Source organism: Tetranychus urticae, chromosome 2 (assembly GCF_039701765.1).
Source record: "Tetranychus urticae isolate SD_2017Ah chromosome 2, NJAU_TeUrti_SD_1.0, whole genome shotgun sequence".
NCBI classification, from domain to species: Eukaryota; Metazoa; Arthropoda; class Arachnida; order Trombidiformes; family Tetranychidae; genus Tetranychus; species Tetranychus urticae.
This window is the reverse complement of record NC_142959.1, coordinates 18,264,540-18,278,708: the sequence shown is the minus strand read 5'-3', so window position 1 is coordinate 18,278,708 and position 14,169 is coordinate 18,264,540. Positions and strand designations below refer to the sequence as shown.

General features: G+C 31.2%; 1 protein-coding gene across 1 annotated transcript in view; it reads right to left on the bottom strand.

Annotated features, from left to right (window-relative positions):
• The window catches only part of LOC107366811 (uncharacterized), a 72,667-nt gene that overhangs the window by 29,754 nt on the left and 28,744 nt on the right, over positions 1-14,169 (bottom strand). The window lies entirely within an intron of this gene.

Here is a 14,169-nt window from a genome sequence, read left to right as displayed (position 1 = left end):
ATCGCAAAATTTTTCGGACCCGATAGTGTTAGTTCCATATCCATAACTCATACCATTGGAAAGATGGAATGAATTTTTCCTGAGCAACTGAATGTTAAGGAATCACCCATATCCTTTAGTCAGTATGAGTTATGAACATGTAACTAACACTATCGGAGAAGAAAAATTTTGCGATTTCAGAAAATGACCTTTCAATGTCAATTAGAGGTCAAATAAAGAATTGACCTTGAATAACCTTGAGCACTTGAACTTATCGTTGTGCAATCTAGATAAGCTTATGTTTTAAATCTGAAGTCTGTAGAACTAACTGTTCGTGAGTTATGCTTGCATGAAGGCGTAAAATGAGAAAAAAACGCCCGGTATTTACAAGTTTCATTTATTATGAATGTAAATAAACAAGTAGAAGGCAAACAAAATGGAAAGTCAAGTTTTGTTAAATATATTTGGTGTAAGTACTTCTGTTATAAGCTCAAGATGATGATCAAGATGAAGATGACGATTGAAGAAACTTCAGTGAACCAATTCAATTGGTGAAAGTTAATTTGTTATCGAACAGTAATACGATCTATTGTTGGATTGCCTTTTGTTTTTGGGTTATTTTCGTTTCTTCCCTTTACTTTTTCCTTCACTTTCTCTCTTTTTTTTGCTGCTTGTTATTTCCCTTCATTTTGGGCACAACAAATTAGATTTATTTATGCTGTTAATGGTAAATATAAGCCAGTAAATAAGATGAAAGATGATGAGAGTGGGTGAGTGAGTAGAACTGGGTAAAAGAGGGAAAAGTTAATGAGAAGAAGAAGAGAATAGAGTGAACATGAAAGGGCGAAAGGTGCAAGATGATGAAGATAATATTGATGAGGGAAAAGATGAAGAGAAAAGTTGAGGGAAAACCTTTTTAGTCCACTTTTTTAGCTTTTCCTTTCTTACGAGTTTTACTTGCTCTTGTTTATCTGTCTATTGATCTTTCATCTTTAACTATTTAGTTGAATGATTGGCTGGACAATTGGTCAGTTGGCTTTGTTTCTGATTCCCTTTTCTGGCTCACTTTAGTCTCACTTGAGTTTCTCATACATAACAAATGATTAGTTGAAATGGTTTTGTCAAACTCACCATCAACAAATTGCCTTGATTTTCCTTTTCTTTTCTTTTCTCTTCTCTCTCTTTTTCTTCCCCTTTTTTCATTTAAACGCAAATAACAATGATAATTGTAATGATAATTTGATTCTGTCAGGCTTTTGTTTCCCTTTCATTCTGTGCGATACCTTTTTCTGTCCAATTATAGCAAATCTTATCAAATTGACCACAAAATTGGCAACTATTTAATCATTCATCAGATAATCAAGTTTTTTTTGCTCAACAGTTCAATTCTGACAAGAAAAAAAGTTAATGTTAAGTATTTATTTCTACTTAAACTGGGAGTGTTAAGCTGGGAGTTTGGAGTGTTGGCAATCTTTACGTATATTTTGTTCGATGCAAAGTATCTTTGAAGCCTTTCGATGAATAATGCCACTTCTTTTAGCTGATTTCGCATCTCGTTTCTCGAATGATACTAATGATCACGACAGTTAATAAAGTGCTAAATTCGTGAAACTTGATTGACAACCAAATTCATTCCAAAAGAAGTTACAGAGAAATTTTATTCTTTCCATCTTAGCGTGAATCTTATCTGAATCAATCGAAACTGCAAAAGAAAATTAATCCAAAGTTGACATTAAAAAGTTTGGAAGTCATGAAATTCTGTCATGAATTCCTCTGTAATTGATGTTAGCAAGACTCGCAAAAGGAACCAAATTATCAAATCTATCAACTTTAAGAGCAATTTGCTTAAGACCAAAAAGTCAGAATTCAAAAATAAGGGAAAAACAAAAGTATTGTAACTTGAATAAAGTTTATTACAGAAAAGAGTAAATCTCAAGATTGGCCAATTTCTAGTGATTTATGCTTGAACTAAGTTGATACATTTTGTCTTTGCTCAAGTTAATCAATGACCAACCCAACTGACCATAATTAATAGCCTACTCCAAGCATGACAAAGGCTCATTTCATCACCCTTTTCACCAGTTTCTAGTTTTCATGAGCGATTGCAAGTTTAAAAACAAGTTAACAATGAATCTTTAGTTTCATTCCAAGTGTTTACACTGTTGGCATGTTAATATTTTTGTTTCAAATTCAAGTTTCTCAAAAAACCATCAAAACCATTTCACCAAGAATTTCACTCTTCATCTTGTTTCCCTGCCAAATAGCCATTCGTCATAATCTTGATTACATTTCAATTTCATCACGTATCTTGATACCTTTTCAGTGACTAGTTTCACGTTTTTTTCTCGTATTTTCATCTTTTCTCCCTTAAACCAAACTCTGTTGATGAAGGGAAGAAGAAGAAAAAAGTTTACTTTGTTTACACTTTTCCTTTTATTACTTTTCATTGATCAGAATTTCATCATATTTCGAGTTCTTTTTTCAGCCAACATTTTGTTCATTTCAAAGTTACATCTTGAGCAAATTATTATTACAAATGATCATCATCACTATAAAAGGATTTATCATTATTATAAGTAAAACTTTTTCCGTTTTCCTCACAACTGTCCATTACAACTGTCCAACTTGTCTCATACAAAAAACGGAAGTTTTCAATATCAAATGTTTGTGTTGAAAGAGCAACACAGAGAAGAGAGAGAAAAGAGTTTCTTTTTTTGATTACATTGACTTTTTCCCCTGTGAAAGAACCGGATGTTGATTCTTGTGAGGAAAAGGGTAAACAAAAGTTTCATCGTCAAATGGATAATCTTGGCGGAATTGAAATTCCGAGGTTCCAAAGACCAACTAATGACTTCCTTGTGAAATGGGACAAAGTGATTTACGATTAAATCATCTCGAGTTTTGGAGTACAAACTTGATCATTGGATGAGAAACTGAAAAATGAACTTTTATCAATTCACAAATGAATGGACTGTTGCCACTTGAAGATAATGAAAAATTTTGATATTCATCAAGAGATTGTCCAAAAGTCAATTTCGACTGTTGGTCCATTTAAATGATGAAGTTGAACAAGTTATTGAAATGAATTTTTGCCAAATTTTCAGTTGATATTAATCATGATTAGAAGAGAAAACTTTTCCCTTGTTTTTCGTCTCTTAACAAGTTTATCTTTGTTTCTCATTTCAAGTGAAAAGCATGGAAATACATTAACCATGGCAAAGACAAAGTTCAAATTGATTTATCAAATGGAAAGAAAATGTTTGCCAAAATGATGTCAAAAGAATAGATTTTTTTCTTCTCTTTCGAACAGCTTCTTTTTTAAAGTAAAATTTCGAGTTCATCTTCAAATGGAATTGAAACTGCGTTTGTTCAATTTCATTTGAAACGAAAGAGAACAAAAAAGAGAAACTTTTTTATCGCTCTAAAAGCTGATTCATTGGAATCGCTCTTTTCCTTTCACCTTTTTTTTCTCAATCTTAATTTGGAACTTTTTTCTCTTCTCCAGAAAAAAGCATATTTCATCACAAGTTGAAAATGAAATTGATAAAGATGAAAGTTACTTTATATGGAATGAATTAGTTGGAGAAAGGTAAGGGATGATATCATGACAAATGAATTCCATCATGAACTTTGATCGAAAACTTTCATCTTCTTTATACACTTTTCTCTTCTCTTTTCCCAACTGATTCAAATCAATCGAACCAATCATTGATGAAAATAGATACATTAATGAGCAAAAGAAATTAAAGTTTGCAAAATTCCAAGTAAACACTTCGATCGTTAGAAGTCGAATTTCGACAAAACTCGACAAAGTACAGAGAAATTCTCCGCAGCAAAAAAGATCATAAATTATGAACAAACAAGTTTTCCTTTTCTCTCGACACTAAAGATGAGTTATTCAGAGCAATTGTACTTCTTCATGAATTTCTCAAAGTTATGAGCCTCAGTAAAATTTCCGTTTTCCTTTACTTTAAAAGCCAACAAAAAGAATATTCAAAGCAACGAAATTGAACTTTTAGATGTCAACAGCAACGAATAATCGAACAGTAATTTCGGCAAACTTTTCTTCAACAATTCCAATGAAATGAGAAAAAAAAGTTATAAAAATAAATTCAAATACAATGAAGGCAAAAAATATTTCGAACAAAAAGAAAGTTCGAAATCGTATTTGAATATCTTTTGGACTCGCCAAGTGGCGAAAATTCGATGGGACGCTTGCCTAAAGTTAGTTTTTTATTTCGCAAAATGTTGTTCCTTTGCTCCTGCAAATTCTTCAGCTAAAAGTAGCTTCGATATTACTAATGATGTCGATGTATTTGTTTATTGCAATAAGTAGACACACCATAATGATATAATAAAGTGGTGCAAAGTAATGTTCATGTTAAGGAATCAAATGAAGCTTGACAATTGAAGTCAATTACAATAATGTATTATTGCTGACGTTAACCATTTTTTTTAATAACATTGAGAAAAGAACAAATTGTCAATTTGAAATTTTCTTTTCTTTCATTTTTCTTTCCCTTCCTCAACTCATACTTTCATGATTAGAATGGTTCCAACTATTTTGATAATGCTGTTTGTCTCTGTGTACAATCTATGAGTGTATAACAATGAATTGAATATATTTTTTGCTATTTTTTCTTCTTTTTGCTCAATTCTTATTTTTTCCTTGCTTCTTCTTCTTGTTTCGCTTTCATTCCAATGGTAAAGCAAATTGCCTGTAAGGCTCACTGAATCTTCCCCATGAATTCAGGAAAGGAAATGATTGAAAAAAGAAAGAAAAGTCGAGGAAACAAGCAAGACTGAATGGATGGATTGCTCAAGTAAATGATTGTTAAAAGGCAGAAACGAAAGAAAATCTGAATAAAATGAATTTGAGTCAAGAATGAAAATTTGCCTCAAATGTCAGTTTTCCTCGAGAAAATATTTCTCCTGACCTTTCAAAGTATTTCCAAAAGCAAAAGAAAATGAAAATAACTTGGATTTTTACTCTTATAATTGTTCTAAATTGTTCAATTAACAGAGTTTTCCAACAATCGAAAAGTACAGTTCAACTGAAAAGCATGAAATATTCATCTTGAGAAGCATTAAGAATGTTTTCTTTTCTCTTCGCTCCAATGAACAACTCAATCGTGCATCGTTTTACATTCCATTATCAACTGAATCATTTGAAATCATTTCAATTGTTTTCACATTCAAATGTCTTTCAAGATTCAAGTGTAAAGAAGAAAGTTTTCCCTCGAATTTATAATCATGATTCTATTGAGGAAATTCATATGTTTTCAGTAAACATTTTATTGCATTATTTTTGAATTTATTCAAGTTATCAAAATGTTAATATGTTCATCGATTGTTTCCAAGTGCTTTAAATTAACGGCAATCAAATTGTCTGCTCATTGCATGGAAAGAAGAAGAAGAAGAAAGGTAAAAAAAACCTTTTTCATTTCAATTATCGCATTATTACATTATTAGCCTATTTAGACATTTATGCCTAAAGCTATTGAATAACTTTCTGTTTCTACTTCAATATCATCAATAATATTGTTACCTTTTTTTGTCTCATTTTTTATACGCAACTGAACGCTTTGAACCTTTGATTGGTAATTTTTGTGCTCAAATTATTTTTTTTTACTTTTGCCTGGAAAGGCTAAACTTGGAGGTAAGGTGGTTGATTGATGTTGATAATACAATGCATTTGACATTTTTTCATGTTCATATACTTTGTCTTTCAATTGGTACCATTGTTGTTGTTTTTATTGAGAACTTTTTTTTCATATTATTTCTTTTTCATCACAATAAAGTGACATTTTTGCTTGATTAATCATTTGATTGGAAAAAAAAGTTTGCCTTCTGCTAATTCATCAAAAACCAAGATTGACCAGTTTTCAATCATTTCACGGCAATTTGAGATGAAAAAGATTCTAGGCTCAAGTCACTGGACATCGAAAGAGCAAAGAGTCGATTCTTGCAGAGCAAAAGGTTTAATAAGATTTTGGTTTTCATTTTTGGCTTTTTCATCGAAATAAGCTTTTCGAGCATTTTTGCTTCAACTGGCCAAACTACCTTTTTGAACAGTTTGAATTGCCTCAGATAGTCAGGTGCAAGAAACTGATCATTTCATGAAGCAATTAATGTCTTTCACATTCTTATTGACTTCTGCATTCTGTTGAAGTCGTTTATTTGGCACACTTTAAAAATTGGCAAAATTCCATAAACAAAGTTCTACTTGAAGACCATCATGAATACCAATATGTTTGGAATTTTAAACAACCTTTAAAGATTCTCATCAAGCTTGTCTTTTGCTTGGAAAATTGAATTTCTGTAAAGACAATTTTGATGAATTTTGGTGTGAAAATTTCATGAAATTTTATCCAATATTTACCGTTTTGTCATTGGAACAGATTTTGTTTTATTTGAGCTGAAAAGAATTTCGATTTTTTTGAAAATTCCATTCAGTAATGAGGTATTTTTAGCTACAAAATTAATCTTGAAAAGGGTCTTTACATGAATACTTGCATCTAAATGTGCATTCAACTTGGAAAGGAAAATAAGTTGTATTTTGAAAGTTGCGCTTATTCATCATAAGGTGATTGTAATTGATTAAACATACAGATGGAGCGAGTTTGAAGTTCAAGGGCAAGGAAACAAAAAACTCACTCTTGCACATTTAACCCAACAAAACCACTTTACACTGTGAGTCAACCTTTACTTATACATTTCCTTTCACCTTGTTCAAGTCCTTCAACTTTAATCTTAATCTTGTGTTACCAGTTTTTTACTTGTGTGGATCCAAGCAAAATGTTGAACGCCGATCATCTCAACAAGGACCATCGAGTATGGATCGTCATTACCTACTACAAGAGCTCAAGTCCAGAAGAAGTGGCCGTTCAGTTTGCCCAAGAGTTTCCCGGTATTGAGGCTCCAACCATCGACACAATCCAAGCCATTTTCAACAAGTTTGAAAAGACTGGAAACATTCATGGTGATGTTGCACCTTTCCTCTGAGATGATCATTCCCATTCACTTGTAACTCGTGAATGTAACTTGAATTTTCAATATTAATAAATGACTTGAGTTGTAAGCTAAAAATTAATCTCTTTTCCCTCATTTACCGTGAAACAAAATAATTTTGATTCTTTTCCTTCTTTTCTCCTCATTCTCTACCAACTAATAACGCCAAGATTAAGTTTAATTAAGGTGAATAAGATAATAATGATGAGGCTTCTTAAAGAGCCTTGTTAATTGGACTGTTAATCAAAGTTAACAGTTAATTAGATGGGTAAACGTAAAGACAAGGAAATTTCATTCAATCAGTTGTTAATCTTGTCTCAATTTTTTGCTTCTCATTTGCCTTTTGCCAACATTTTCACCATCAACATTTTTCATTGTAATTCAAGTTAACTGCTCAATAATTTGCAACAATTGCAGGCAAAAAAAGAAAAGAAGAAAAAAAAACATTTTCCTTTCACACTTTTTTCTCTCTGATAATAATTCCAACTAAGCTACAGATTAGCTCAATTAAATGTTAATAGCGAGTAATGAAAGCGACCAAATCACAAGCATCAAAGTAACCAGAAAAAAGCTCAACACTCATGCTTATCGAATTTTTTTCATAGAAAAATTCATTTCTTCTCTCTTCATAAACACTCTTCTGTTGAATATTCATGTAAATTGAATGCTATTGACACTTACCTTTTCTCATTAACAGCTGAAGCTCTTCTCGAGACTTTCAATTTTCTCAACAAAATCTCTTTTCTCAAGTTAATTAAGATTAACAATGTTAATATTCAAATTTAGCTGTTGAGCTAATTGTTGATTAAAGATGAGAAAAGGGTTTTCAGTCAATGATTCAATGTATCCTTTTAAATATGCAAATATTGAATGAAGAGAAGTTCAGAGAAGGAAAATGTTGTTTCACTCAATTTGGCATAATTGATGGAATCAAAGTGATAAACTGAGGAACCAAATGAAACAGATAAATGTGTAATGATGTACAAATTGAGGGTTTGCATCAAGTTGCGCACATTAATTACAATATCCTGTTTCCGGTAAACAGAATAATGTTGAAGGATGAAAAGAAGCAAAAAATGATTTCAACAAAGTACTTGGCAGTTGCCTGTAAATGTGTATATAAGTAAGTACGAGTCGACTAAAAATGATAATATTGGTTAACTGCTCAAAGCACTTTTGGTTAATTATTTTTCACCATTTCAACCCTTTTTTGTTTCCTCTTTCCTTCTCACTTTACTTTTGGCTGTTCCATTTGCAATGAGCAAATCTTTGTTCAACTTGTATCATTATATTAGTAGTTGTGCAAGTGAAATGAAAATGACAAAAATAGTCAAGACTGGGAGTGAGGAAAAGGAAACAATCAATAACATGTCTTTACCATTTATTAAGCCAAGAATAAGAAGGCAAAAATATTTAGATAGTTTTGTTTGTTATTTCAAATGTGAAATGAGATAACTTTTCATCATTACTTGGAATATCATTTTTTGTCGTTTTTTTATCGATTTTCTTTTCGCCAGTTTAATGTTGACATTTTCCTGAGCAAGAGTTTTGTTCATTTTTTGACAGCAAATTTTCACATTGACTCATTAAACATCTCATTTGTATCAAATCAACGGCCGAATATCGCAAAATTTGTTTTCTTTCAGTGAAAGTCATTTCGGTTTTGCAAGAAAGTCATGATTTTGCTAGCGAACACTGAAATTTTTGCCATTTTGAGAGAAAAAAGTTTCGCAAATACTTGAGCTGAAAATCGTGACTTGGCGTGTTTGTTGGAACATGAAAATTTCTTTGATCGATGGTATCGAAATCGAACTCCGGTTTTATGGGTAGTTATGGAACCAGATTTTCTTAAGAATTCATTTTTCTCATGTTGCTTTAGATGAAAAACCAGAAACTCAATTTTTTGTTTCTGCAAAAAGGTCACTTTCGATTTTCGATTGAAAATGCCAATTCGAGCGAGTTGAGACCTGAATCTTATTGCCCCAAAGAAATGATTGAATTTTCCAGTAAAAACCATCATTTCGGCTTCGCAAGGAAATCATAGTTTTGCTAACGGCCTTCAAAATAGATTTGTTATCGCAGGCGAAATTCCGAGAATTCGGATCTTTTTACTTTTCCAGGACTTGAATAACCTTGGAAGGTTTCGCTTTCGATAATTTTTTTGAAAGATTCACAAAATGGAAAAGTTAATTCTGGAAGATTCTGGAAGTCTCTGATTGTAAAAGAACAATTTTTTAGATCAAAATTTTCCCCTTGATAATCTAACTAATGAATAGTGACCATTGAAATTGCAACCATCATTAATTTGGAAATGTAAAAATAACAATAAAAGAAAAACATTTTCATTGTCCATTTTGAAGATTGTTTCGGTGGATTCTCAAGAGACTGGCAACTCTATTATATTACAATAATATTGAGATAATGTAATGATTCAGAGAATATTGCAAGTTGATAGAAAATAATAATTGTTATTAAAGGATAGAAGAAGCGAAGAAGAACTGAAAAAAAGAGTTATCCTTACTCATCAAGTGTATCATGCTCAATCAGAATAATTCATTGGTATAATATAATTTTACTGTTTACCCTTGGATCTATTTTTACAAGTAAATATTATCATGTATTTATATAATATTATACATAAATATATTGATAGCTATAATAATGGGCAGCAAGAGAGACATACAAGTAAAAAGGCAGAAAAGAGCGCAGTTTTGCAACATTATTTCATGTCGATTGAGAAGTAATCGAAAGTAGGGAAAAGGAGCGAGAAGAACAAACAAAACTCATTTCTTGATTAGTCCATTGATTGACCTTAAAGGGCAGAGAGAAAAGTGAATGTTGGTTTGAATGTGAATACCAAAAATTGACTTACAATTGGATGCCCAAGAGAGGAACACAGTCAACAGCTTTATCATTCCCAATATACCATTGTTATCTCTACTATTATTATGATAACAACTATTATTAGTTTTGCTTTTTCACCATTATTATTATTCTAATGATATTGTCTTCACATGTTATTCACAGTTGAAACTCGGGACAATTTATGAAAGTAAATAATATTCATATGTGCCAATCCATTACTTGGAGATTTCACTCTCTATAGATATTGTTCACTGGGAATGGATAACCTTTTCATTTTTCAATCAACAGTTTTGCCGATAATATTTCAAAATGCTGTTCAATTCAAGTCAGATTGGTTTTGCTTGTTCTTGGAGATAATTTATGGAAATGAACTGAATGATCATTTATCAAGTTTGCTATGTTTTGATAAATTTTGTTGGTTCTGATGAATGTGTTCAGATTTTATCTGAAATTGTTTCCATTTCGTTCTCGAATTATTAAGCCAAATCACTTTTCACTCCGATTCGCTTTTTCATCGATAACTCGATCACACTCTAGAATCTTGATAATTTCGCAATTTTGTTTTCGGCTTTGGTCATTTTTCGACTTTCGATAGATGAATTTGGAAGATTTTTCCAGTTGATCTTTTGGTTCAACTTTTTTTCATCTAAAAGCGAATTGAATTTCAAAGATTGTCACTGATAACTTGATATGTATACTTTTGATGACTTTTGCAAATAAAAGTTGAATGTTTTCAAAGTTCAATATTGAATGTAAAATATGATTGAATTATATTCATTGATGTAACAATCCCAAAATGTAGTAAACTTGGTTTTCATGGGAAACCCAAAGAGTTGCACATTGAATGCACTTTAAGTGACAAATTGATAAAAGCAAATAGAGTTTCAATAACATTGAAATCATTGATGGTGATGATGATCATCATTATCATGATAATGTTTTTCACCTTCCTTTTACTTATTTTTCTTCCTTCACGAGAGAACAAACTTTCTCAACATTGAATCAACACTTTTGATGTATTCAAAACCGATAAATCAAATTAACTCAACATGACAATTTGATAGCGAAAATGTTTACGATTTTTTTTCTCTCGACTTTTTCACATTCCCATTTAGTCTACCAACATTACAAATGTTTGATTTCCCAAAAGAGTTTGTTATCTTTTGTTTTACAAAAAAAGAGACTTTTTGTGTCAGAATTTGTTTATTGTTCATGTTTCTTTGACTCACAATTCATTGTTAATAATGGGAGAAGAACAAGAAGAAAAGAAAAAGTTAATTTATAAAAATATCAAACATCGAAATTTTCCTTGACTGTTTATCACCAAAAAGACTACAGATAATCAGGGAAACAGGGAAAAACATTTGCCAAGTTGAACCTAAAGAGATTTGTAGTCAAACTTCAAGATCAATTGGAGTTTGTGATGAAAAAAGATTCATGATTGATTTACACTTTTCCGAGTCTTTCATTTGTCGAACCATCAGCTTCAAAATTGCAACAAATGAATGCTTTTCATTTCGATTTCAATTTTCAGAGCAAATGTGGTAAAGATTGAAATTCTGATTTTCTTGTCTTTTCTTCTACAAACTGAATGCTGGACAGTTCAATATTTTTTTCGTTCAACTTGAAATCTCCTGAAGAACCCAAGAGACTTTTTTAAACAGATTTTCTAAGACTTCAGATTAATCATTTTTTCGAGTTTTCCTTTGCAAAATTAATTGAACGAAGCGGCAATCGAACGTAAATTGAACACAAATAAGCTTTCTTTTCTTTCAACCTGAAAGCTTCCAAGTTTAACCAATTGTTACCAACATCTAAATTGATCATTAATATTACGATTGGTTTAATTGAGCGAAGCAAAATTAAAAGCCAGAAAGCATAATTCCGAGCCGGAAATGTGTGCATATTCATCAAAATGATAACATCAGAGAAACTCGAGTTTCTGAAAAATGATTGAAAGATTGAATCGATAGTTGAGAGACATTTCAACTCGAAACTTGAGATTACTCAGTTTCTCATCAATCATTGTGACTTTTATTGGCAAAAGTTGAGCTGATTATCAAACTTGAAACAATCTCAATTTTTGTTGCTCGACAATCAAGTTTACTTACGACATAAATTTCGTTGAATTTACAAATTGATTTATCATTATTTTAGACTTTGCTGTTTACCCTTTTGTTGTTCATGTATATTGAACGATTTCTCGTTAGTTCGTGTTGACATTTATCTTGAACGAAAAGATAATTGTAAAATAAATATGACAAGTAAAGACATGTTTAGAGATGCTTGGAGAAACAAAATTATTAATAACGATCGATTATTGGATGGGAAAAGTTCAATTTTTTATGCCACCTTCTTGCTTACCGAGATATTTTATAACTCGAAAAAGATCATAAAAACAGTGAATTTAAAAGTAAAGATTAAACTAGTTCAATTAATGATTTCATTTGAGTTTCACATTTGGTTCAATTGACTTTTCACACCAGTTTTTTCCTTCCTTTTTTCAACATCTTAATTGATAATCAATTTTATATTTCGATCAAGCTAATCAACCCTGACTTTTTCTGCACATTCACAGTTAACAGTTTTATCAACTCGGTATTAACCATGATTGCAGAGTTTGCCGTATTGTTGACTGGTTAAATGAAAATCAATGAAACAGCAAAAAACTTGAAAAGTGTAATTAACAAACAAAACTCTTATTTTTTATCCCATTAGGTTTGCTGTAAGGTTAAGTCGGAAAAATCTAAATTAACTATGGGTAGAGAGTAGAGTATTCAATTTGTTTTGTACTCTGTAATATTTTTCGTGAGTTTTAAGCAAAACAAATGCATCGGTTGCTGCATTGATATTTGACTAAAAGTGAGAGGCCTCATCTCTCAATTAATGTATTGGTCATTGATGAGATCTTCTCATAACACAGCATAAGCTACAGCTGTAGCTTGAATGAGGCTGATGAAACAGGACAATCAGGTAATGGTGTCTTGAAAGGTTATGCGGCAAGATTGGTAAAATCAGCACAGTAAATGAAACTTCCTGGTTCATGTTCGATATTCATCCGCGACAGCAGCTCAAAAATAGCTCATACATTATGCATTGTAAACCCAATTTTAAAGACCTTAAGATTTTAAAAGGATTATTGATGATTAAACCAAAGCTAGACCATTCACTATTAAAGTGTAGCCCAAGTGCCCCAAGCACATGAGTTATATGAAATTATATAAAAATAATTAAATAAAGAAGCTTTCCGAAATAGCTTCTCGAAGCACATTGTCTGGAAGCAAAAGTTAAAAAAGCTGAGTTCCAGACCCGACAATACCCATGAGGGGACTTTTGACTACTGCTTGTTAGTTGAAGTACTTTACTTAAATTGGAGTGATTTCATGAAAAGATTAAAAGGTTGAGGCGGCTAGACAAGAGGCATTGGCTTAGGCAGACAGAATTTGAAAGCCTACAGTACGACATGTCTTTGTTTGTTTGACTTTTGAATGACCTTTCAGGGTCTTTTTTTTTAGATTAAAAATTTGTTGATTTTCATCAAACACGATTTTATATGGAATCATGAATTAATGAAATGCTTTGCTTCTTTATATTAACTCACAAATTACTGATGCTCATAGATTGTTATTAAATGTTGGAGTGCTGATTTTCACTTCATTATTTTCATCATTCATCTCATCTCTATAATTGCAACCTTTCAGTTTCAATGAAAGGATTTAGCGAAGAAAACAAAATATTGGAGTAAAAAAAAGAATTGAATTATTGACGAAATAATTGAATCAAAATGGTAGATGAGATTGGATTATCAGATGAATTGTTTCCAATGATCATGATTTGAAGTAAAAAAAGGTTTTATTTCCAATTGTATAACAATGATTATTTCTGACAAGAGTTCAATTGAAAATAATCTAACAATATTGACCGGAAATTTCATGTTTCTATACTTGTTGCCTTCACATATTAGTTGACTATAAAGCAACTTCATTATCACATTATATCATCAGCTTTACTTATCTGTCAACAATTTAGCGCAATTCTTTGGTCCATTTTCATTCTTTCAATTTTATTTTTTGGTGACAGTGTATTAACAAGATAAAGAAAGGCTACAGAAAAAAATCATAAAAGTTTCCATTCATTTTTAGTCAAAGATTAACTCACAATAAATCCTGACTTTTGCTAAGCATTCAAACTCTCATGAGATGGACATGAGAAGATATGAAACACTTTACATGTAAATGGATGTGAAAGATGAATCCATCAATAGTTGATACTCGAGTAAATGTTCATTTATAAATGTTTAGCTAAATATCAAAA